Raw genomic sequence first — 27983 nt, forward strand, 5'->3', positions numbered from 1 at the left:
CCTTCTCTGGGGTGCCTATATTTCCCACTATGGCCAGCTGGGTTGCCTATACTACTAGTTGTCAGAAATGCAATTCCTTCAGAAAAGCTGAAGCTAATAATGAATTGAAGCTTGCAACAGAGACCAAAAGCAACAGAAAAGGATTTTGGAGGTATGTCAAAAGCAAAAGAAAAGTCCAAGATGCTATTAGATGCTTACAAGATGGAAATGGTGAATTGGTTAAGAATGATGAACTTTTAAATCCTTATTTTGTATCTGTTTTCTCTCAGAAAGTTGATGGAACATCAACTGATCTTCCCTGTGCCATTGGGGGAATAAAAGAATGCAGGCTATCTATAAGTAGAGAGATGGTGAGGGAACACTTAGCTAACTTAAATGAATTCAAGTCTCCAGGTCCAGATGAATTACATTCTAAGATACTAAAGGAAGCAGCGGAGGTAATTGCTGAACCCCTCACCATAATCTTTGAAAATTCCTGGAGAACAGGAGAAGTCCAAGAAGATTGGAAACAAGCAAATGTTATCCCTATCTTCAAAAAGGGGAAGAAGGAGGATCCAGGAAATTACAGGCCTGTGAGCCTGACTTCTATACTGGGAAAGATCTTTGAACAAATTATTAAACAGCATGTACGCAAGTACTTGGATAAAAATTGAGTAATTAATCAGACTCAGCATGGGTTTGTAACAAACAAGCCATGCCAGACGAATCTAATTTCCCTCTATGACAGAATCACTGACTGGGTTGATCAGGCACATGCGGTGGATATAGTATATCTTGACTTTAGTTAACCATTTGACAAAGTATATCATACAATAGTTATTGAAAAAATGACCAAATATGGGATTGACAAGGCAACTGTTAGGTGGACTGACAACTGGCTGAGTAATCGTACTTAAAGGGGTTGTCCCGCGCCGAAACGTTTTTTTTTTTTTAACCTCGTCCCCGTTCGGCGCGAGACAACCCCGATGCAGGGGTTAAAAAAACAAACCGGAGAGTGCTTACCTGAATCTCGGCGGTCCGGCGTCTTCATACTCACCTGCTGAAGATGGCCGCCGGGGTCTGCTCCCTCCGTGGACCGCAGCTCTTCTGTGCGGTCCATTGCCGATTCCAGCCTCCTGATTGGCTGGAATCGGCACGTGACGGGGCGGAGCTACACGGAGCCGGCATTCTGCACGAGCGGCTGCATTGAAGAAAGCAGAAGACCCGGACTGCGCAAGCGCGGCTAATTTGGCCATCGGAGGCCGAAAATTAGTCGGCACCATGGAGACGAGGACGCCAGCAACGGAGCAGGTAGGTATAAAACTTTTGATAACTTCTGTATGGCTCATAATTAATGCACAATGTACATTACAAAGTGCATTATTATGGCCATGCAGAAGTGTATAGACCCACTTGCTGCCGCGGGACAACCCCTTTAAAGAGTGGTCATAAATAGGTCCACATCCATGTGGAAGAATGTAATAAGTGGGGTACCACAAGGCTCTGTCCTAGGTGTTGTTCAACATTTTTATAAATGATCTGGAGGAGGGAATTGATGGGAAACCGATCAAATTTGCCAACGACACAAAGCTAGGAGGGATCGCTAACACTCGGGAAGAGAGAGAGAGTATTCAAAAAGATCTAGAAAAGCTTGAACAGTGGGCGGCAACTAACAAAATGATATTTAACAATTAGAAATGCAAAGTCCTACATCGAGGCATGAAAAATGAAAGACTGGGGTATACTAATAGATCATAGACTGAACATGAGTCAACAATGTGATGTAGCATCCAAAAAGGCAAACACAATTCTGGGATGTATTAAGAGAAGCATAGAGTTTAGATCAAGTAAGGTAACTATCCCCCTCTACTCTTCCTTAGTCAGACCTCATCTGGAATACTGAGTCCAGTTCTGGGCAGCCCACTTTAAAAAAGATATCGACAAACTGGAGCAAGTTCAGAGAAGAGTTACCAAGATGGTCCTGCAAATCATGTCCTATGAAGAACAGTTAAAGGATCTAGAAGGAGTTGTCAAAATCGAATGAAACTTTCTCTGAGTGACTGTAATGTTGATATAAGTGATTACAATATCACAGCAAAAGGAGAATTTGTTGCAGAAAACTGACCCCTCAGAGGGAGGCTCTAGTTGGACCGCCTCTAGCTTGGATACAAGATGTGATATGGGTGGGCATGGAGGCTCTAGTACCCTGTTATACCACCTCTAGCTTGGATGCACCATGTTATACAGTTGGGCATGGAGGCTCTAGTACTCTGTTATACCACCTCTAGCTTGGTACGACAGGGTACTAGAGACCTATACAGGTTCCGAGCCTCTAGATCGTGAAAACTCATACGCTGTAGAAATTTACCCTCCACCCTCCGACCATCACCAACAGATGATGCCATACATTGGTGATAAATCTGGTGACCGGACAGGCCACGGAAGTGTGACAATGTTGTGGAGACATTCCTGTTACCCCTTTGTGTATGGCTGACCATTATCCTGTTGGAAAATGCTTCTTGGAAGTCCATCCATGAGAGGAACACATGTGGCTGCAGGATGTCCTGAACATATCACTGAGCTGTCATTGTCCCTCGTACCACTACTAGGGATGACCAACTGTTGTATGCAATGGCCCCCAGACCATCACACCAGCGGGGGGGGGGGGGGGCAGTGTGCCGCTCCACTGCAAAGGCAGGATTGAGGCGCTCGCACTTAGGTCTCCAGATATGAACACAGCCATTTTCATTGCCAAAACTAAACCTCCTAACAGTCTGGTCAGAATGGTCCAGGTGGGGGGCAATTTGTGGAGTGTTTCAGCTAATTTATACGCAAACAGGCAGTGCTACTGCCTGTTTGTGCATACGGCAACTGTAAAGCTGCGGTCAAACGAGGCGTAAATCTCATGGAATTACCGCAGCCGGACCGTACAGAATTTTCCACGGCCGAAAGGCAACTTCAAAACTCGTGCTCTTTGGTGTGGGTTTTAAAGCTGCTTCACCGCCTGTATTCCGCTGCTGCCATCTCTCCCCGTAGAGAAGAGAGATGGCCACAGCGGAAATGGCGATACAATTGACATTGACATTCAAGCCGCAGCTTTGAATTCTGCGTGGCATGTCAGTTTTATTGTGGCTTGGCCGCAATGGCTTGTCTGCAGAGTGTGGACAAGATTTTTGCAACTCTCATCCACTTTGCTCTTTAGGCTTGGGTTTAAGATTACCGGCGGAATTTCCGTGCGGAAAGTATCTTGTTTTTCCTTCTATTAATTTCAAAATTGCAAGGGGGTGGGGGTAACAAATAAAGTTTCCATACCGGGTACCACTTGCCCTTGCTACGCCACTGACTGTTGCACCATATTTTGGTACATCACTTCTAGGGAAAGTTATCTCTGGAATATGATGGAAGTTGCTAGATTTTTTTTTTTTGTTGGATTCTATACAGATCTTACATAGGAAAAATGCTGTATGCTTCCAAGTAAAACCATGGTCGTACAGATGTACAATATAGGCACATACACAGCTGAGTGTAATTATAATCAAAGGCACACATGTGCAACTATACAAGGACTGAACATGGAAACAAAGTGCTGTGTGAATTTAGACTTAGATGTATGGGGCATATGGGATGTGACTAGAGACTAATAAGATTATTTTAGGGGACGACAATTCCCTAATATACAAGCTAAGGTTCACTTTAAATATTACATTTACGTACATCTGCTTTAGTACTCTGTACTCTTGCAGCTCTGCCAGTTTCTAGTACATGCTGCCATGCTATATTTTATGTAGGACATTAAACTGGGTCACATTTACAATGTGTTTGAAGTCTTCAGACCCTTTCATTTTTTCACATTTTGTTGTACTGTGATCTTATGCACATTAAAAACAAAAAATCAAGTATACCTCCATTATATCTTCGCCCTTAATAAGGTTGTCACACAACAGATATTTACTACCTATCCATATGAGGAACAGGTAGCTCAGGATCCTTGTATTAGTGATCAGTGGGGAAACCAACGATGGAACCCTCAGCAATAACTTATTTATTTTTTGTTTTACACACACCTTGTCCCCCCACCCCACTGCCACCAATGTTAAAAAATGTCCGAAAACCCCTTTAAATGTTAGTTGTGCCAGGAGTGTTGTGTCAATTGCAGGTGGATGGTAGGCAGGCTCGGATTTCATGTTCTTTAGTAAACTTATTTTGAAGCAGCAAATTTAGGTAAAAATTTTGGAAAATTCTACAAAATTGTGTAGACACTATTGTGAGCAGTAACTTGAGTCAAATTATCAAAAATGCTTACATACATTGCACAGATGTTTGGCTATTGGTCTCTTTAACAGGGGAAGGAACTGTTTTCTAATCATCCTCTTCATGATATATAGAAGAATTAATTTTTTTGGACACCACAAAACATCTTCTAAAGCTCTACAAGTAAAACCTATACTACGTTAATCACTTGTTACCATGGTTACTGCAGTTCTATGAAAATTTTGTAGCATGAACTCATTTTCACTTCAAAAGAAGACTGAACGTCATGTTTTCATATTGTTAACTGTGAATTTTAGTATTTTTCCTTGTACATAAACAGATGTGTTAACCCCTTAGTGATGCAGACTTTTTAAAAAAAAAAAAAATTTCCTCTGTACTTTCAAAAAATCATAACTACATTATTTTCTGTTGACATAGCTCTCTGAGGACTTGTTTTTTTTTTTAGGATGAGTTGTATTTTTTTTAATGGTACCATTTAATACAACATAATGTACTGACAAACTTTTAAATATTTTTCAGTAGAGTGGAATGGAAAAAAAAACATCAATTTTATCACCTGTTGGGGGTTGTCTTGTTTTTATGGCGTACATACTGCAGCAAAAGCAATACAATAACTTTGTTCTGTATGATCACAACAATGCCAATTTTGTAATTGTGGCGTTGTGTATTTTTTTAGGACGTTCACTGTGTGTGATAAGTAATGCATCCCTTTGACAGATCAGAAAATTATGAAGTGGTGATATCAAATTTTTCTTTGTTTATTATAAATACGGGAAAAGGTATCCATGACAATAGAAACTCTTACATTCAAATACAACTCTGTAGATCATCTTGTTTGCTACTTCCTACGCCTATTACCTCATATTTATAGAAGTTTACAGAATTTCCCAGCACTGCGAACAACTTTAAAAAGTTTCGGCTCCATGTGCTCACAGTTCAGTTCCCATAATTGACTGGTGCACACACCGTATTGTGATATCAATCATCAAAATAGAATTGTTATGTCCTTGTAGGCCGTGGGACCAACAATGTACATGGATGCAACCCAAATAAGGGCTGGAGAGAAGAAAGGGGAGTAGAGATGTGCCTACATGACTGGACACCAAACTCAAATGTAAACTGAATGTATATACAAAGAAGCAAAAAGATAACAGATGCCAAAATACTTACTAATAGTACATACACACATAGGTAAATGGAAATGATAATAAGTAAGTACAAGGAATTGGATTGTATTTCGGCCAGAATGCATAAGTTCACAAGCCCACGTTAAAGTTCTTGCTGTCTTACAAGTCCCTACTCTAACCAGACAACTAAAACCCAAAACGAGAACTCTGCCTACAAGTGGGGTGATCGTCCCTGTAAGGACGGCCCCACACTGGACCAAGGGGTCTGGCTTGCCCTAGATGGTAAGAGGCAGGAACCTAAGACCAGGGAAAAACACACACACTGAACAGGACAGTGCATAGCTGATGTCTGAACACCTACAATCACTGAACACATCACTGTTCACACCAACAAACCGGGAATCCCACCCAGAACCTTATGTATGCAGCTGACATCAAAGCAGAACATGCATGACTCTGAGTTCTGAGAGAAAATGAGATAATGAATAAATGATCAATAGCTTCTTGTAAGAGGGGCTGGTATTTATGTGCAGCAGACCGGGGGTGATTGGCTGACTGGAGCAATACACACCCAGCCAGCTCAATCATCCCACACCTGTAACAGTGGGCTCCGGGTAACCCATAGACCTACAGGTCCCAGGAGCACAACAATATTTACGATAATAAGTGCATACACTTTTGTGACGTCACAAAAAAGTGTAGCCTGCAAATGTATATGCAGAATATTGGTACATGATCATTATAGAGCAAAGCCTATAAATATACACATAATACTGTGACACAATACAGCAAAAACTATAAATACATGGTACTGCAAAATCAGTACAACAGAACAAAGCACATAAATACACCCCGGCATCACCACTATAGAGTGCAAAAAGACAAGAAAAGAAAAATAGGCTTAGAATTCTATCCAATCAAAATGTTCTTGCCATAAGCATCCCTTTAAAATAACTCTTATTGAATTATACAAAGATATATAATATAATGTTGTGGTTTATTACTATCCACATTGTCAATGTTATCACATATTAAGATAGCTGTCGGTCTTTGGCTATCGTTATATTTGCATGTGTTATGCAGCAGGTCAGTACTGGAGGGAATAATCAGATGGTCCAAAGTGATAAATGGGGCACGCATTTCCCATAGAGACAAATAGCAACAAACGAATTCTCCCAGCTCAGCATGCGAGTGCCAACCGATGGCTTTTAAGGTCCCATTGAAAAGAATCAGCGAGGCGTTCCAAGCGAACACCCAAGATAGAACATGCTGCGATTTTTATTTTTCCCCACAATGATCCTGCGAGGAAAAAAAAATTGCTGATGTAAATGACTCCATTCAATAGAATGGATTTTATATTCACGCGTGTTTTGTGCGCATTGCAATGCACAAAACTTATCTCTTGTGAATAAGCCCTTAGTGCTAGACTTAAATGAGGACCAATATTTTGGAATAAACACAACAAAGCACACATTACTTTACCGATTTAGAGAAGTTTAACCCTTTCCAATCCATTCATTTTTTCTCATCCATTCTCCGCAGCTCCAAATGAATTGGAGCTGTGGAGAATGGATGAGGAAAAAAAATTCTCCCTTTACCCTCCTGATCTGACAGAGTTCAGGAGGGTGCCGGTGGTCACATCACCATTGGGGGAATGCAGAAGTAATACTTCCACATTCTCCCTTCAGCCTATCGGCTCAGCAATCATGGGACAGCTGAGGTCAGGTAGCACCCGGCAGTCACATGATCGCCAGGCGGAATCTCTGTGCATTACAAAGCGCTAATTGAGCGCTATTTAATGTGTAAAGGAGAAGTTTTTAACCCTTTCTGCCTTCTCAGGGGGTACTTGATGAGGACCAGTGCAGGAGTGCATCTGCACCCGACGTGTCAGATGATCGGGTGCAGATGGACTCCTGCACTGCAGTGTCGAGCATGTCCCTACATCGGAGCTGTGGAAGGAAATGATGTCAGGGCAGGCCCAACATTGGATTGGAAAGGGTTAATGCTTCATTTACGCATTACGACTGTCGGCTAAAGGACTGCACGAGCGGGTGACGTGACTGTTAGCTGTTAGCTCCTGCAGAGCATTTAGACAGGCAGATCACAGCTGAGTATCGCTGACTTCTCGCTCAGAGCTTTACATTCTACGTAGAGATGAGCGAGCACCAAAATGCTCGGGTGCTCGTTACTCGAGACGAACTTTTTGCGATGCTCGAGGGTTCGTTTCGAATAACGAACCCCATTGAAGTCAATGGGCGACCCGAGCATTTTTGTATATCGCCGATGCTCGCTAAGGTTTTCATTTGTGAAAATCTGCAAAACCCAAGAAAGTGATGGAAACGACACAGCAACGGATAGGGCAGGCGAGGGGCTACATGTTGGGCTGCATCTCAAGTTCACAGGTCCCACTATTAAGCCACAATAGCGGCAAGAGTGGGCCCCCCCCAACAACTTTTACTTCTGAAAAGCCCTCATTAGCAATGCATAACTTTGCTAAGCACCACACTCCTCCAACAAAGCACAATCACTGCCTGCATGACACTCCGCTGCCACTTCTCCTGGGTTACATGCTGACCAACCCCCCTCCCCCACGACCCAGTGTCCACAGCGCACACCAAACTGTCCCTGCCCAGCCTTCAGCTGCCCTCATGCCACGCCACCCTCATGTCTATTTATAAGTGCGTCTGCCAGAGGAAAAGCAGGCACACTGCAGAGGGTTGGCACGGCTAGGCAGCGAGCCTCTTTAAAAGGGGCGGGGTGATAGTCCACAATGCTGTACAGAAGCAATGAGAAATGCAATCCTGTGCCACCTCCATCTGGAGCTGCACACGTGGGCATAGCAATGGGAAACCTATGTGCCACACACTATTCATTCTGTCAAGGTGTCTGCATGCCCCAGTCAGACCGCGTTTTTTTATAAATAGTCACAGGCAGGTACAACTCCGCAATGGGAATTCCGTGTGCACCCACAGCATGGGTGGCTCCCTGGAACCCACCGGCTGTACATAAATGTATCCCATTGCAGTGCCCTGGACAGCAGAGCTAACGTCAGATTAAATGCAGGTGGGCTTCGGCCCACACTGCATGCCCCAACCTGACCGGGGTTTTTAATTCATAGATACAGGCAGGTACAACTCCCTATTGTGAAGTCCCTGTGGACCGACAGCATGGGTGGGTGCTAGGAAGCCACCGGCGGTACATTAATATATCCCATTGCATTGCCCATCACAGCTGAGGTAATAATGTGATGTTTAATGCAGGTGGGCTTCGGCCCACACTGCATGCCCCAGTCAGACCGGGGTTCTTTAGAAGTGGACATGTGCAGTTACAACTCCCTGTGGACCCACAGCATGGGTGGCTCCCTGGAACCCACCGGCGGTACATAAATATATGTCCAACACAGCTCATGTTACGTCAGCTGTAATGCAGGTGGGCAAAAAATTAATTGGATTACACTGTAGGCGAGGGCCCCCAAAAATTGGTGTACCAACAGTACTAATGTACCTGAGAAAAATTGCCCATGCCCAACCAAAAGGGCAGGTGAAACCCATTAATCGCTTTGGTTAATGTGACTTAATTGGTAACTAGGCCTGGAGGCAGCCCAGTAAAAATAAAAATTGGTTGAGGTGAAAGTTTCAACGCTTTAATGAGCATTGAAACGTATAAAAATTGTTTAGAAAAATTATATGACTGAGCCTTGTGGGCCTAAGAAAAATTGCCCGTTCGGCGTGATTACGTGAGGTTTTAGGAGGAAGAGCAGGCGGAGGAGGAGGAATATTATACACAGATGAAGCAAAAAGGTCCCGTTTTGGATGGTGATAGAGAACAATGCTTCCATCCGCGGGTGCAGCCTACGTATTGTTTAGGTAACGCTGCTGTCCGCTGGTGGAGAAGAGAAGTCTGGGGAAATCCAGGCTTTGTTCATCTTGATGAGTGTTAGCCTGTCGGCACTGTCGGTTGACAGGCGGGTACGCTTATCTGTGATGATTCCCCCAGCCACACTAAACACACTCTCTGACAAGACGCTAGCCGCAGGACAAGCAAGCACCTCCAGGGCATACAGCGCGAGTTCAGGCCACGTGTCCAGCTTCGACACCCAGTAGTTGTAGGGGGCAGAGGCGTCACCGAGGATGGTTGTGCGATCGGCTACGTACTCCCTCACCATCCTTTTACAGTGCTCCCGCCAACTCAACCTTGACTGGGGACCGGTGACAGTCTTGCTGGGGAGCCATAAAGCTGGCAAAGGCCTTGGAGAATGTTCCCCTGCCTGCGCTGTACATGCTGCCTGATCTCTGCGCCTCCCCTGCTACCTGGGCCGCGGAAATGCGCCTTCGGCCACTAGCGCTGTCGGATGGGAAGTTTACCATCAGTTTGTCCACCAGCGCCCTGTGGTATAGCATCATTCTCGAACCCCTTTCCTCTTCGGGAATGAGTGGAAAGGCTCTCCTTATACCGTGGGTTGAGCAGTGTGTACACCCAGTAATCCGTAGTGGCCAGAATGCGTGTAACGCGAGGGTCACGAGAAAGGCATCCTAACGTGAAGTCAGCCATGTGTGCCAGGGTACCTGTACGCAACACATGGCTGTCCTCACTCGGAAGATCACTTTCAGGATCCTCCTCCTCTGGCCATACACGCTGAAAGGATGACAGGCAAGCTGCATCTGTACCCTCAGCAGTGGGCCAAGGTGTCTCTTCCCCCTCCTCCTCATGCTCCTCCCCCTCCTCCTCCTCCTCTGGCCATACACGCTGAAAGGATGACAGGCAAGCAGCATCTGTCCCCTCAGCAGTGGGCCAAGCTGTCTCTTTCCCCTCCTCCTCATGCTCCTCCCCCTCCTTCTCAACGCGCTGAGATATAGACATGAGGTTGCTCTGACTATCCAGTGACATACTGTCTTCCCCCGCCTCCGTTTCCAATTCCAAAGCGTCTGCCTTTATGCTTTGCAGGGAACTTCTCAAGAGGCATAGCAGAGGAATGGTGATGCTAATGATTGCAGCATTCCCGCTCAGCATCTGGGTAGACTCATCAAAGTTTCCAAGGACCTGGCAGATGTCTGTCAACCAGGCCCACTCTTCTGTAAATAATTGAGGAGGCTGTCTCCCACTACGCTGCCCATGTTGGAGTTGGTATTCCACAATAGCTCTACGCTGCTCATAGAGCCTGGCCAACATGTGGAGCGTAGAGTTCCACTGTGGGCACGTCGCACAGCAATCGGTGCACTGGCAGATGAAACCGATGTTGCAGTGTCCGCAGGGTGGCAGCGTGCGTGTGGGACTTGCGGAAATGTGCGCAGAGCTGGCGCACCTTTCCGAGCAGATATGACAAGTGTGGGTAGCTTTTCAGAAAGCGCTGAACCACCAAATTAAAGACATGGGCCAGGCATGGCACGTGCGTGAGGCTGCCGAGCTGCAGAGCCGCCACCAGGTTACGGCCGTTGTCACACACAACCATGCCCGGTTGGAGGCTCAGCGGCGCAAGCCAGCGGTCGGTCTGCTCTGTCAGACCCTGCAGCAGTTCGTGGGCCGTGTGCCTCTTCTCTCCTAAGCTGAGTAGTTTCAGCACGGCCTGCTGACGCTTGCCCACCGCTGTGCTGCCACGCCGCGTGACACCGACTGCTGGCGACGTGCTGCTGCTGACACATCTTGATTGCGAGACAGAGGTTGCGTAGGAGGAGGAGGAGGAGGGTGGTTTAGTGGAGGAAGCATACACCGCCGCAGATACCACCACCGACCTGGGGCACGCAATTCGGGGGGTGGGTAGGACGTGAGCGGTCCCAGGCTCTGACTCTGTCCCAGCCTCCAGTAAATTCACCCAATGTGCCGTCAGGGAGATATAGTGGCCCTGCCTGCCTGTGCTTGTCCACGTGTCGGTTGTTAAGTGGACCTTGGCAGTAACTGCGTTGGTGAGGGCGCGTACAATGTTGCGGGAGACGTGGTCGTGCAGGCCTGGGACGGCACATCGGGAAAAGTAGTGGCGACTGGGAACCCAGTAGCGCGGGGCCGCCGCCGCCATCATGCTTTTGAAAGCCTCCGTTTCCACAAGCCTATACGGCAGCATCTCCAGGCTGATCAATTTGGCAATGTGCACGTTAAACGCTTGAGCGTGCGGGTGCGTGGCGGCGTGCTTGCGCTCAAACAGTGGCGCTAGCGACGTCTGGACGCTGCGCTGAGTGACATTGGTGGATGGGGCCGAGGACAGCGGAGCTGAGGCTGTGGGTGCAGGCCAGGAGACGGTAGTGCCTGTGTCCTCAGAGGGGGGTTGGATCTCAGTGGCAGGTTGGGGCACAGGGGGAGAGGCAGTGGTGCAAACCGGAGGCGGTGAACGGGCATCGTCCCACCTTGTGGGGTGCTTGGCCATCATATGCCGGCGCATGCTGGTGGTGGTGCCTCCCCAGCTGATCTTGGCGCGACAAAGGTTGCACATCACTGTTTGTCGGTCGTCAGGCGTCCTCTGTGAAAAACTGCCACACCGTAGAGCACCTTGACCTCTGCAGGGTGGCATGGCGCGAGGGGGAGCTTTGGGAAACAGTTGGTGGATTATTCGGTCTGGCCCTGCCTCTACCCCTGGCCACCGCACTGGCTCGGCCTGTGCCCACACCCTGACTTGGGCCTCCGCGTCCTCGCCCGCGTCCACGTCCTCTAGGCCTACCCCTACCCCTCAGCATGGTGTATTACCAGTAGTGCAGAAACAGAACGCTGTAATTAAATGTGCCGCTTATTGGCCTGTGGTTGGAGGCTGACTTCGTTTACGGAACGCCAGGAAATAATTTGGCGCAAGCCTGCTGTAACACTTAGCTGGCTGTGTATGATTTTGTAGAACTACTACACCCAGCACACACAGACCCAGAACACTGAGCACAGTGACAGGCAGGCCAAATAGATTTTTTGCCCAATATTTTTTAGAAAAGGCCCACTGCCTATATTCAATGAATATGTCTTCTGTCCCTGCCTCCACACTTCTGTCCCTGGAGTATGTCACAGAACTGCAGAGTGTTGCACTGTGGACTGCAATACAGCAGTGACTTCACAGCCCAGACAGAGCCAGGAAATAATTTGGCGCAAGCCTGCTGTAACACTTAGCTGGCTGCGGATGATTTTGTAGAACTACTACACCCAGCACACACAGACCCAGAACACTGAGCACAGTGACAGGCAGGCCAAATAGATTTTTTGCCCAAATTTTTTTAGCAAAGGCCCACTGCCTATATTCAATCAATAATATTAATATGTCTTCTGTCCCTGCCTACGCACTTCTGTCCCTGGAGTATTACTGCAGGGCGCAATGCTCTGCACGGCCGATATACCAAAAAAAAAAAGGTGCAACACTGCAAAAAGCAGCCTCCACAGTACTGCACACGGTTAGATGTGGCCCTAAGAAGGACTGTTGGGGTTCTTGAAGCCTACAATAACTCCTAACGCTCTCCCTATAGCAGCTCCAACACGATAGCACTTTCCCTCAGCTATGTCAGAACGCATCTGTGGTGAGCCGCGGGAGGGGCCGATTTTTATACTCGGGTGACACCTGATCTCCCCAGCCACTCACTGCAGGGGGGGGGGTAGTATAGGGCTTGAACGTCGCAGGGGGAAGTTGTAATGCCTTCCCTGTCTTTCAATTGGCCAGAAAAGCGCGCTAACGTCTCAGAGATGAAAGTGAAAGTAACTCGAACATCGCGTGGTACTCGCCTCTAGTAACGAGCATCTCGAACACGCTAATACTCGAACAAGTATCAAGCTCGGACGAGTACGTTCGCTCATCTCTAATTCTACGTGAAGTGGTGAGGGGTGAGCAAACCAGCGATGATTTTTATGCTGGTTGTGCAACAACACGCATGGGAAGCTGCAAGGAAAACTGACTCACTACCCAAGCATATGGCTGGAGTTGGGAGGGTGTAGTGCATGGACCTGTCACGGTGAGACTTACGAACTCCTGGTACCGGAGGGAGTTACCGCAGCAAAGGATAGGGCCAGTAGTCCTCAGGATGAGGGGGGTAGTAGTTGTTAATTTGTGATGCCACCGTTCCACACACATTCATACACGGCGGATTAATAAACACTGGACAAGTGTATCGTACCTTGGGTCCTCAGGAACGGATGAGGCCCGGTAAAACTTGACTTAAATTAAACTTTGCAAACAGGTTATTACAGGTATCATTCACTGCAGCAGTTACAGGCAGAAGCTCAAAGGTTGGGAGGAAAAGCAAACACAGGAACAATACGGCCCTATAGTCCACGTTATCTATGTCACCAGTGCTGGACATTAAGTACAATCCGGAGGAGGTAAAAAGACAAGATCCTCTCCGCATACTCTCTGGCAAGAAATTACTTAGAAGAAAGCTTAGCCTAGATGCTTCCTGCACATCATCTGCGTGGGTGTCACAATCACATACCTCTGTGTGGTGATCCCAATGGCGGACAGCCACACAGGAAAAATAATGCCTGTAGTGTGAACAGGTACCTGTTTTAATGAATTGGGATTTATTGTGCTCTCTCTCTGAACTGGACTCACTCCCACTACATCTATTCTCCAAATACTATGGGTAGTCGTTCCTCTTTCTCCATCTTCACCAACATGGAAGCTAAAGGTGCTTCCATGTGGCTCTGCGTTAGTCCCCACATCCAGTAAGCTGGAGCCCTGCTGCAACACAGATAGAAGAATACCGGCCTCCCGCTCTCAGACACTCACTTTTATAACCTCACTTGCACCACATAACACAGTAGGAAAGATACATTCAGCAGCAGAGCTGATAGACAATGATTTTAAGGGAGTTAACCCTTCAGATGCTGCAGCTGTGCAACACACATACAGAAAATAAACATGACAGATTTGCACAGTGCATCCACATAAGACAAAACATGTATGACAATTGTGGAGGGGACCAGGATGTTATTCTGGGACACTGCAGTTGAAAGTGAGCGACAAACGAAAAGTAAGCAAACAGTGCATGATGGCTGTGTATTTAGACATAATGATGATCGCACATTTCCGTTCATTTGAACAAATTTTGCATGATAACCGTCCCGTATAAATGGTCCTTAAAGGCCCATTTACACACAAGAATTATCGCTCAAAATTCATTCAAACAAACAAAAGTGGGCGATAATCATTATGTGTAAACACGAAGCCATCATGCACTATTCGTTCACTTGGCATTGGTCGTTCAGCTTGCATAAAAATAGTCGTTAGTTCGTTCACTTGTCATTGGTTTAACCCCTTAGTGACGAAGCCTGTTTGCGCCTTAGTGACGGAGCCAATTTTTGGAAAACTGGCATGTGTCGTTCAACATAGCATAACTCCATAAAGGTTTTGCATATCCAAGTAATTCTGACATTGTTTTTTTGCCACATTTTGTACTTCATTTTGGTGATAAAAATAGACCGATATAATTTGTGTATATTTATTAAAAGTACCAATATTAGAAAAAGTTTGAAAAAATTGTCATTTCTTCACATTTTCAACTGTAATATCTCAAATATGTCCACACATATGGTACAAATTTTTGTTAAGATATATATTTCCATCTGTTTACTTTATTCTGAATGCACACTTGAAAAACTTTTGTGTTTTTTTTTTTAACCATTTAGATGACGTACAAATTTAACATTACTTTTCAGCATTTTGAGGAACACTTTGTTTTCCTGCACCAAGTCAAGTTTGCAAAGGCTCATGAGTGTCAGAATAATAGATACCCCCCCCCCCCCCCAAATGACCCCATTTTAAAAACTACATCCCTTAATGTATTCACTGAGGGGTGTCATGAGTATTTTGACCCCACATTTTTTTTTCAGGAATTAATTTAATTTAGAGGAGAAAAAATACTTTTGCAAATATGTCATTTTAAAGACATATTATTTTCCTATAGAGCACATGAAAATGAGGATTGGCACCCCAAAATGGATACCCCTGTTTGTCCTGTTTTCGGAAATATATACCCATTGTGGCCCTAATCTTATGTCTAGATGCACGATGGGGCCCAAAATGAAAGTAGTCAGAGTCTCTTAGAACATAAATTTTGCTTGAAGGCGTTTTAGGACCCACAGCACTTTGTAGAGCTCTTGAGCGGCTAAAACCAAAGAGAACCCCCACAAATGAGACCATTTTGAAAACTAGACCCCTTAACGAATTTATCTAGGGGTGTACTGCCCATTTTGACCCAACAGTTTTTGAATGAATTTAAGCAAAGCAAAAGGAAAAAATTGTGATTTTCGTTTTTTGGACAATTCTGTCATTTTAAAAAAGCTTTTTTTGTACAGCACACACATGAATGAAGACTTGCACCCCAAAATTGATACCCCTGTTTGTCCCGTGTTTAGAGACATACCCATTGTGGCCCTAATCTTATGTGTGGGCCCAAAATGAAAGGAGTAGTCGGTGGCTTTCAGAACAGAAATTTAGCATGAATGTGATTAACCCCCATTGCCCACTTGTAGAGCCCTTGAATGGCCAAAACGACAGAGAACCCTTACAAGTGACCCCATTTTGAAAACTAGACCCCTTAACAAATTTATCTAGGGGTGTACTGTATATTTTTACCATACAATTTTTGAATAAATCTAAGCAAAGCAGTAGGAAAAAATTACAATTTTCATTTTTCTGGCAGTTGTATCAATTTAAAAACTGTTTGTTTTGTACAGCACACAAATGAATGAAGACTTTCACCCCAAAATGGATACCCCTGTTTGTCTCCTGTTCAGAACCATACCCCTAGTGGCCCTAATCTACTTAAAGGACACATGGCTAGGCCTATAATGGAAGGAGCACCCGTTGTATTTCAGGGTACAACGGAATACATTCCAGGCCCCATTGCCCACTTATTGAGCCATTGAGCGTCCAAAACGATAAAGAACCCCACAAATGACCCCATTTTGAAAGCTAGTCCCCTTAACAAATTTATCTAGGGGTGTACTGCGTATTTTGACCCCACAGTATTTGCATAAATCTAAGCAAAGCAGAAGGAAAAAATTACGATTTTCATTTTTTTGGCAATTTTGTCAATTTAAAAACAGTTTTTTTGTACAGTGTACATAGGAATGAAGACTTTCACCCCAAAATGGATAGCCCCATTTGTCCCGTGTTCAAAAACATTCCCGTTGTGGCCCTAATCTACTTATAGGAAACATGGCAAGGCCTGTAATGGAGGGAACACCCGTTGGATTGCAGGGCACAACTGAATAAATTCCAGGCCTCATTGCCCACTTGTGCAAAATAAAAATTGGCACGTTAACCCCCCCTCTGCGCCCTTTTTGATGTTCCCAAATCTTAGATAAAAGAAATAATGTGAACTGTGTGATATTTCCGAAGACGGGTAATTACGGAGGCTGGTTGGGATGGGTACATGGGGCAATAACACTGGGTATCCCTGCTGCTCCCATGCTTTTGGGGGGGTATTTCGCGACCTCAGTAGCAGGTATGGGGTGTAAAAAGTGACGCTCCATGAGTCTTCGTAAGCTTGCTGAGGTGCGGCGGTCTCACACAGAGGGCGCTCAACAAGCTGCTCCTGGAACTGCATGAAGGCGAGCGTTCCCAAGGCTTCTTGTAAATTACGTATTACAGGTAGCGGTCTGAATAACGCCGGGCTCACATGGCCAGATGTGGAATCCGCTTGCAGAGGCCAGCAGTGAATCCCAGCTGTGAGCCCGGCTGTGAGCCCTGCGTACGGCCGCGTAATGTACTGCATTAACTGCCTACTCACACTGGCGGTCATGCGCAGTACACCTTTTTTTTGTTGGTTGTATTTCCCGCACTGTCGCTTAGCGATGACGTGGGTACCCGCAGCCCGCACACAATGCAGTTGCATATGGGCTGCGGGTATATCCACGACCATGGAGCACAATGGGCTCTATGTTACGGATATCCGCAGTAAGGCCTCATGTCCACGGGGAAAATCAGGCCCGCTACGGATTCTCCATGTAGAATCTGCAGCGGGTCCCTCCTGCCCCGCGGACATGAGCGCTGAAAATAGGAATAAATCAGAATTAACTTACCTCTCACACGCTCCGGATACTTCCTTCGCGGATACTTTCTTCTTTCTTCGGCTCGGCGGATGTGCATGATGACGTCGGTGACGTGCCCCGCGCATGCGCCGGGCAGAAGCAAAATGATCCGGCCGCGACTGAGAGAAGATGGCGCCGCGGCGAAGAGAAGAACCGGAGCGTGTGAGTAAAATCTGAAGGGGACCTCGGGTCCCGGGAGATCAGGACATCACCGGAGGACCAGAGGTGAGTATTTTCACCTTGCCTCATGGATCCGATCCATGAGGGGAGGTGAAACTGACACTTTTTTAAAACTTTTCCACTGGATAGCGGCGATCGCAGGCCTGGGGACCGCTCGCCGCAGTCCCTGGGGACATCTCCTGGTTCCCGGCTACTTTCAGGAGCCGGGAGCCAGGAGATTTTGAATCTGCCGAGGCTCCCGGCCTTCTGCACATGCGCGTTACATCATGCGTCTGGCGCGCATGCGCAGAAGAGCGGTGCCGGGTCCCGGAGGACTCATTCACCGTGGCAGGCTTCACGGAAGGCAGGTGAGTACTTTCAGCTGCCCTGATGGATCCGATCCATCAAGGCAGCTGAATATCTAACTTTTTTCACTTTTTTTTAACTTTATGGCGATCGGCGCTATCCATTGGATAGCGCCGATCGCAATGCCGGGGGGCTGCCCGCAGCCCCGGGATGACAGCTCCATGCTGTCGGCTACCTGCGGGCACCGACAGCATGGAGCTGTCACGTCCAGAGCTTGAGGGGCATTAATCCTAAGAGGACGCATAATTCTACGTCCTCTAGGATTAAAGCCCACTCAGGCAGGACGTAGTTTCCCGATGGGGCCCTCACTAAGGGGTTATAGAGCAGTTGTTCAGTCTTTCAAACAACTTGAGGGGAGGGGTGATTATTTGCCCAGCTAAACATAATGACTCATTCAAAAGCCAATTCACATACTGCAGCAGTAGACTATGGCCTTTTCTTTGCACTAATTAAAAAAATGCCCATCTAGAGATTCTTCATATATACACCCGCCTACCTGAGCACACAGTCATCTACTTATCTGATCTTACCAATGTCCACTTTACATATAAACACTACCAAATGACCCAGCTAAGGAGGTAAATGGGAAAAATTTTAAACAATTATCTTCACGTGAAAAACTCCTCATTTGAAAACAAAAAAATTGTTGAATCGTTTAAAACAACAATCGTTGCATGTAAATGGGCCTTTAGTTGACTCTAAACATGTTGAGATAACTTTTATGCAACAGTCAGTTTACGCTTTTATTCTTTTCTCAGTGGATTTTGTTGTGTTAAGATTACTTTATGGTTTAAGCTAAGATAACTTATCTTATAAACACCCATTATCAAAAAAGAAGCGCACTTTAACCCCTTAGTGAACACCGATACGCCTTATGACGACCTGTATCGGTGGTATATGTATTAAGAGATCGCACAGCAATCTCTCTTCATACATCCCTGGTGCCAGCTGTTTCTTACAGCCGACACTTGGCGGCAACCGCACTGATGAACCCCGCAGCTCATCGGAGCTGTTAACTTTTTAAATGCCGCTGTCAATTTTGATGAGATCACAGGGAACCGTGCAGGTGTCATGGCAGCCAAGGGCCTTCTAAAAAGCCCCAGGGTTGTCATGGTAGAATGCCCATCAAGCCATCCCCGTGGGGTGGCCTAATAGACTGCCTGCCCAATTGCAGTATGATGTAATACTATGGCATTACATCATACTGCAGGAGCGATCAAAGCATTGCAAGTTGTCGTCCCCTGTGGGGACTTAAAAAAAAAAAGTTAAAATAAGAACAAAAATTTTACTAATTATTAAAAAAAAAAAGTAATACAAGTTTAAAAAAAAACCTTTTGCCATATTTGTAGTAAAAGAATCTAAATAATAAAACAAAAATACATATTTAATATCGCTGTGTCCGTAAACATCCGATCTATCAAAGTAACACATTTTTTAACCCGCACGATGAACGTCGTCAGAAAAAAAAAAAAAGTACAACGGAAATGCGCTTTTTTTGGTCCCTCTGTCTCCCAGAAAACATTCAATAAAAAGTGATCAAAAAGTTGTATGTAATCCAAAATGGTACGAACGAAAACTACAGGACGTTCCCACAAAAATGAGCCCTCACACAACTATGTCGAAAAATAAAAAAAGCCATTGCGCGCAGAAGATGGTGGCAGAAAATAATTTTAAAAAAATTAAATATCTTTTAAACAAGTAGTACAGCAACAAAAAACTAAGTTTGGTATCGTAGTAATTGTACTGATCCATAGAATAACATTATCATTTCATTTTTGTTGCAGTTTGACACACCGAAAGATGTCGATTTCATTTTTTTTTCCATTTCTCTCCCCTTAAAATTTTTAAAAAGTTTTTTAGTACATTTATATGGAACATTAAATAGTACCATTAAAAAATACAACTCGTCCTGCAAAAAAACAAGCCCTCATACAGCGACGTCGAAGGAGTTACGATTTTTTAAAAGGGGGGAGATAAAAACGAAAATGGGAAAAATGGAAAAAGCTTGGTCACTAAGGGATTAAACTACACACACTGTCTGAAAAATCAACACAATATAGTATACTGACAAAGTGACTTTGTGGCCTACTTATTACTGCAATCACTCTAGTTGTTGCCTTGTTTTTTTTGTAATTCTCTACCTGCCAATGATAAGGAACAATGCTGGGAACAAGTAAACTGTGTATACCCTGCAGATAAGTTGAATACTAGCCAATGAAGTCTATGTGCCAGTCTGCCGCTGGCTAAGCGTAGCCAATGCACCTCTGGGTGGCCCCAACCCTATGCCAAACCCTTACTATGCTGCTATTGTACTATAAGTTGCTTTTCTGCACTTGTCTTGCCAGTTCTCTTTAACCTCCTCAACTGCACAAGGTTCCAGCCGCACTACGGAATATTCTGAATTCACAGCCTTGAAACTGCTGTCCGTTGGAACAATAGTAAACTAAAAGGACAGAAGTGTATTGATTTATTAAAAGCCAACAAATTAAATGCACAGCAATCTAAGAAGTTTGAAGAGCAGCAATAGAAAAGTCACAGGCGCTGAATGAACTTTAACATTTCCATTCAATACAGATGATAGAGTTGAACAGAACAAATAAGACTACCAAACTTACTAAAGGCCCTTTTACATGGCCTGTTTATTGGGCACGGATGTTTGTTAACCCCATAATTGGTGCATGTAGAAGGGCCAACAGTCAGCTGATGAACAAGCAAATACTTGTTCATTGGCTCATCATTGATGTTCAGCAAGCAGATTGGCTATATATCTGCCGTGTGAACAGGGAAATGTACAACCAGCCTAAGGTGACGAATGATCATTCTCAATCTGTGTAAATAAAAGCAAACAAGTACCAATCACCATGCTTGTCGATTGGCATTCGTTCACATCAGGCTTAGAATCAGCCTATGTAAAAGGATCTTAAGGCTTGTTCAGACAGAGTTTAAGGCTCCATTCCAGGGTGGCAGTACCAATGGGGTTCACTTTTTGAGGTTCAGGGCAAGCCGCCAAACAATTATGGCGTCATTAATAGGTTGCTGGTCTGCATGGTGCACTACATATATCAGAATGGTCTGCCACTTTGTATCTACTCTGTGTGGGAGTATACACCAAGCAGCCACCCCCCTCTATATTAGGAGGCAGTGTGAGTGGCTGTCTCATCGGTGTCCCTCACAGGTGAAATTAGCTCCCTAATTTGGTAGCCTATCTGCATGTTGAGAGGATGCAGCAATCTGCCCTTCTTAGTCAGTAAGTATATGGCCATTTTCTGTGATTGAAGAACAATTGTTGTGGGCATGTTGCAGCGCACATTCGATAACATGGAGCGCCAAGTTCAAAAGTGCTTGGAAGTTGGTGGTAGTCACATCTTCTTGTATGACTCTGAGCTCACCGAGATCCAAGATAGGTGTCCGTATTCCCTCTCGTGAGATATCATTGTCCTGAATGCAAACTTTGTAAAATCATTGGGTTGCACTTCGAGTTAAACACCCAGTTCAAAGAGATGGATGCACTAAAATACTTTAGGTGTTGCAAGTTTCCATGGCTGATATATACATACATTTCCAAATTTTATATTACAGGCAGAAACGTATACGGAAGCTTTCGCACCGGCCGGACTTAACCTGCATTACACGCCCAAATCCATGGCTTGATCCGCACTCAAACTAGCAAGTCTTATTGCAGATTTTGGTGTTGAGTTTACCGCGGCTTGCTCTAGGTCCTGTGGGCTAATTCCGCCCATGTGTTAGCAAGCACCCAAATAGTAGAAATCGAGAGAGGTTGCTGGTTGTTTTGGCTTTCTTCTTCTTTTATATCAGGCGAGTAAAAAGTTAATGCGACTAAGACAACAGTTAGCAGACTTGGGTCACCAAAAAACAAAATGAACATAGATATTGAGAGACGACTAAGGATATCTTGACCCCAAAATAAATAGTTTAATGTGAATATTTTCTTTTACACTCACAATGTCAAAGTAACTCCAAGAAAACCTATTAAGCTACGACAACACGAAAAAGGAAAGTACAATAACGAATTCAGTCAGTTATATCCATAGGCTGTTTTTATAGAGCACAGTAATCATTACTTCAGTTTAAAATGTCTATGATATTAACTCTATCCACGTACTTATTGAACCTGGTAGCATGTGCCTGTTATGGTAATATGTTTTATACATTTCTTACTTGATCATTTAGTTAAAGGTGATGTTAAATCGTAAACTACTGATGGGCTATCCGTAGAATAGGCCATCAACAGTATATCAGTGAGGGTCTTCCGTTAGGATGCTAGATGATCAGCTGTTGACCAGGCTAAAGCCCATTTGCATTGAGCTAATTTCTGCAGGAAATAGACAGCTCCATTCTGACTGCAGTGGCCACGCTTGGTATTGCAGGCAAAGTTCCTATTGAAGTGAATGGGAACTTTGTGTGTAATTCCAAGTCTGGCCACTGCAGTGGAAACAGAACTATCTACTTCCTGCAGAAATCAGCTCAGTGCACAAGACACACCAGCCTGGCAAATAGCTGATCAATGGGGGTCTTGGTTGGCCGATCCACTTTTGATGGCCTACCCTGAAAATAGGCCATCAATAGTTTACAATGGGACAACCCCTTTTAAGAATTTGATCATTTGTCTATTGAACGCTCATTGTTTCATGATTTATCTCCCACATTTACTGCATATAAAATATCAAGGGTATATCAGCACATGTGGCAACATATTTACAGCACTCTCAATAGTTTGCTCCTGATAGCTCAGTCTTTGTAGTGCTTATCAGCTCACAGCCAACATCACAGCTTTGTATATAACATTAAAAGCAGAATTAATCTTTGATCAAATTTACACCGGTTAGGGTGTTGTCACTGTGCAGGTTTTATTTCGTTTTTTTGATGCGGTTTTTGAAGCCAATACCAGGAGTAGTTTCAAAGAAAGAGCAGAAGTCATATTTGTCTTTTATACTTTTTTTCTACTTTTATGATCCACATCTGATTTGGGCTTCAAAAACTGCATCAAAAAGCTTAAACACAACCTGCATGTGTGACAATATCCTTATAAATATAGAGATAATATTACTTTCATGTGTTCAACCTGTGAGCAAGCCAAATTGGTCTAGAGGGGAGAGAATGGCATCCATCCTTGTAATGAAATATGTGTTAGATGCCGAAAGAAACAAAAGATGAATCTCAAGAAATCTGATAGTAGACTATAAAATATCAAGAAAAAGGATAGTAAGAGTCATTTGTCATTCAGTTGCTGACGACATTTACGCTTATTGGTCAGATTCCCGCGATCCAGCAAGAATCTGAACAATAATCACTCCATGTAAAAGGGTCCTAAGTAGAGATGAGCGAGCGTACTAGCTAAGGCAAATTACTCGAGTGAGTATTGCAATTTTCGAGTACATGCCCGCTTGTCTCAAAAGATGTGGGGGGCGGCGGGGGAGAGCGGGGAGGATCGGGGGGGAAGATCTCTCTCTCTCCCCTCCCCACTTCCCCATGCTCACTCCTGCAACTCACCGCTCACCCCCGCCGGCCCCCGAATCTTTTGAGACAAGCGGGCATGTACTCGAAAATGGCAATACTCGCTCGAGTAATTTGCCTTAGCGAGTATGCTCGCTCATCTCTAGTCCTAAGATAATGATGGGAACATACAATATACAAGGTAGTGGAGAGCCGAGTACTTTGTTGAACAGCTGGAAATCCAAAAACCCAACTAACTTCCAAATCAATTCTGAAAAAAGTAATTTAAAGAGGACCTGTCACCTCTCATGACATATCTATACTAGTTAATACTTGTATTCTCCCTCAAACAACAATGCCAGAGCATCATTTCTTAGAATGCTGAATTATGCCATTTTTCTGTTATTCCTCTTGGAAATGTATGAATAAACTGACAGCTGAGTGTTACTATTCACTTTGTCAACAGGGTGTACCCCTACACAGCCTGTCACTGTCACAACTGATTGGTTGCTATCAAAGTGTGTAGACATGTCCCATTGACAAGGAGAAAGATATATAATACCGACTTGTCAATCTTTTTATACATTTCCAAGAAGTATATCAGAGAAATATCACAGCTAGGAGTTCTCATGAAAAAAAAAGCTCCAGAACTATTATATTTTGGAAAATACAATAATTTTATGTTCATGCAGGGCACAAGTACGGTGACCCTCAGGAACATCACCAACATATCAAACTATGACACCATAATGTTCAGAATGAACCGACATATACACATATAACATCACCAATGGGAATGCTATTCCTAACCCACATTGACTTGGAGGACTCCGCCTAAAAGCAGGGTGATCGCTCTGACAAGAACGGACACAGTCTGTCACTACATGGAGGATAGCCAAGTATGTGCAGCTGATCGAAATACATTTTAAGCTAAGAAAAGGCACATAACAGACAGGAGTTCACAGCCACACCAAACTCCACAGATAGGACATGTTCCATATGTCCCTATGCAGTGGCCCAGAGTTAATTGGGTCCCCTCCAGAATGTTTTATGTTTGTCTCATGACACTGTCATGTCAGATATCAAATGCACTCCACAAACAAGACACTGTATTGGATGGTTGCAGGACTGAAAGGGTTAATGTCTGGTATGTCGTGTCTGAAAAAAAGTATTGTTTTGTGTATATCATTTGTGGTCTTGTGATGGTGTTTATATATGTGTGTGTGTGTGTGTGTGTGTGTGTGTGTGTGTGCAGAATGCAATGAAAAAGAGCAAAAGAGAAAGCTGAGAAAGAGAGTGTAAGAGAGTAAGCTAGCGAGTGAGAAGTAAGTAGGAGTTTGGAAGAGTCAGAGAGGTGGTCCGTTGTTCCCGCCTGGGCCTAGCCTTAGTCTTTATCTCCAACGAAGCGAGTGCACCCAGACTATGAGAGACGCATGGAAAATGCATGAGTCTGGAGAGAGAGAAAGGAACCACTAACCAGCGAGAAGTGTGAGTGACTGACATGAAAGAGTGAAGGAGAGTCAAATGCCTACAGATAACCGAGACTGTAGAGATCCAAGTACCCCGTGATTCCTCCCTGCCTCACTATTGTAAGAACTGTTTGGACTGTTAAGCTTGCTATTTATTCAGTAAATGAGCAGAACCGAACGTTCCAGGTTCCTGTTCAGAAAAGTATACTTTGGGCGCGGACCACTATGACATCTAAAGGACTTCCTGCAGTGACAGAAAAGAGATATTCAAGAGCACCCAAGCCATGACCACGTAGAGAGGCCACCCTGGTTCCACTCCCTGACTTCAGCTGCCATGCCTCAGCAACGAGCTTACTAAACTAATATGTCAGAAGAGCTGACAGGTCTCTAATATTAATAATTATTATTACTGCTGTCCGTATAAATCTCTTTGCCCTAAACAAATTAAATAGTTGGAAACAATCCCAGTTTTTATTCTATGGTTCTCTAGTAACACTGGTCAGCCCATTACAAATGATACACACTAAAGACTAGATTATCGTTTCCATGGTCAAGTTGTTAGCCAACATATCAATAAATAAATCCATTAATTAATTACAATGTGGCACATATTTAAGTGCTAATTACCTCAATCTGCCACGCTGTGCTGACAAACAGTATCAGCTAAATCACCATGTGGCATATGTACACTGAACTCTCTTTAATCCACACGAGCCAAGAGGTCCCAGCCTATCAAACATTCTGTTATCAGATGGTTACAGAAAAGTAGTTGATAATTTTGACATTGGATATTGTCCATAACAATCCACAGACAAAGGGAACTCTGTGCCAAAATGAAATAATTCCAAGTATAATATCATTTTTATGTGACTTAGAAGAGCCCTGTAACTGCGTCCCATTCAACTTCTCAGATCTTGCAAATTACCACTATGTGGTAGAAAGTGCAGTATGTGGACAGCTCTTCTGATGGTTCCGATATAGCAAAGTTAAACTTGACACTTAGGCCTCTTTCACACGACCCTTTCCGTTTTTACGTTCAGCCGTATGCGCTGAAAATCGCATGAATGAAGAATAGCTGCGATGAAGTCCTAAGCTTTAGCCGCGTATTTTCTGTAGTTCACACGAATCCTCGGAATGATTACTAATGCTTAAATAGAGCCCGCTGTCTTCTTTTCCCAGTGTTGGACTCAGCTAAACTCGATTCCCCTCGCTTTTTTTCAGCTCCCATAGGAGTCTATGGGAGCTTCCATCAGAGTCTATGGGAGCTTCCATCGTATCTCGGCCAAAGATAGGACAAGGCCTATCTTTGGACGCAGCATGTAAAATCGGCATGGCTTTTTAACACGGCTTAAAATCACTCATCTGAATGAATACATTGGAATCCAATACTTCAGATGGTCGCAATTTTCGCTCGACTTGTGGATGCAGCTAAATAGCTGCATATATACGGTCGTGTGAATAAGGCCTTAATGCAGTAAACTGTGGCACATTTTTTCTTGCCTTTTCACTGGCTTTTCAATAACTTTTGTTGTGTTAAGATAATTTGTTGGGTTAAACTTTGCTACATCTGTATGTTTTTTTTTAATTAAATACACAGCTTTGTACTCTCCAAAAGCAATCATTAACAGTAAATACTAAGAAACTTGGTGACATTGAACCTAACCCTATCATATAATGTCATTGTACTAATTCTTGTGAACTAGTGTAAGGAGGATGCCCTGCCCCCATCTCCCTTTACAGAAAGAAGAGGCCTGGTGGAGAGCTAAGCTCTGCCCCTTCTGTCCATGTGAGTTAGCCAGGGGAAAAATAGGAAGAGGAGGCTATGGAAAGCTGCTGTGTGGAGGCTCCACCCTCTCCAGTGATGTCACCACTGCCAAAAACATCCCCACAGCAGGGGATAGTGAATGGTGCCAAGCCCTGCCCCTCAGTGATATCATCATACTAAGACACACTCCAAGAAGGCCATTGAACTTTTTAGGTGCCCCAGGCAGCATTATGGGTGCCCAGGCAAAGCAATATACTGGGGCCCCTATGACAACTACTCACAGGAATAAAGCGTATGAGTGAGTTAGTAACAGGCGACCTAAACCAGAGAACCGGAAGTCTAAGTCTCTAGGGCCATTTTTCCTGCTGCACTGTAGATGTCTCTTTGTGCATAGTGCCAGGCTACTTTACACTAGAAAGTAACGAGACAATGTACTATGCCTCACAAGATGAGCCACACATCATTTCACCGAGGAATCTCTCTTTTTATTATAGAAATTATGAATAATTTACAATAGGAATTATGGGTAAGTTATAGAGATGAGCGAGCACCAAAATGCTCGAGAGCTCGTTTCAAGTACCGAACCCCATTGAAGTCAATTGGAGACTCAAGCATTACCCATACTGACCCATGCTCGGTAGCTTCTCTCTCTCTCCTCCCTTTTCTTGAGCAGCTGAGCACCGCTAGGTGCTCCGCTCGAGTAACAAGTACTTTGAGTATGCTAATGCTTGGACGAGCATGCTCACTCATCTCTAGAAATTTATAAAAGGAATTATGGGTCATTTGAAAGTGAAACAGAAAGTGACAAAATTAAAGTCCTTTACACATTGCATAGACAGATTGGAGCCATATCCCAAGTTCATATCCCGCCGCTCAACATTATCATATGTGATACAAGGTGCATTGAAATGTTAACATACATAGACTAGTATGGGGCCCCTATGCTTGTGGACCCCCTGGGAAAGTGCCCATCAGGCCCATGAATTAAGAGGACACTGGCCACAGGCACCATATAAAGGACTCAGTACTGTATCACAGCTCTGGGAAGCAGCATAGAGTGACCCAGCAGCAGCCCTGCAGCAGCATCTGTGATGTAGCAGTGGAGAGCCAGCAGTAACTATTTAAGAAGCCTGGCATGTGAGGTGGCAGAGACGTCTGTCCACAGCAGCAATGCTGTCCCCATGCTGGCGAACAGCACAGGAGACCATCAAATGGAGAACTGAAAAGGCCCTGTTGACCAGGAGCCGAAGAGCAGGGGTTTTCTGGAGTTATACAGAGGTGCCATGATCTGCAGTGCAGTTGCATTTAGAAGAGAGATGAGCTGCAGGAAAGAGAGCCAGCACTGTGTCCACAGCTGGGAGAGGACTTCAGGACTATCATCTGGATTGATGAGGACTTGGAGGA

This window comes from Eleutherodactylus coqui, chromosome 10, assembly GCF_035609145.1.
Source record: "Eleutherodactylus coqui strain aEleCoq1 chromosome 10, aEleCoq1.hap1, whole genome shotgun sequence".
NCBI classification, from domain to species: domain Eukaryota; kingdom Metazoa; phylum Chordata; class Amphibia; order Anura; family Eleutherodactylidae; genus Eleutherodactylus; species Eleutherodactylus coqui.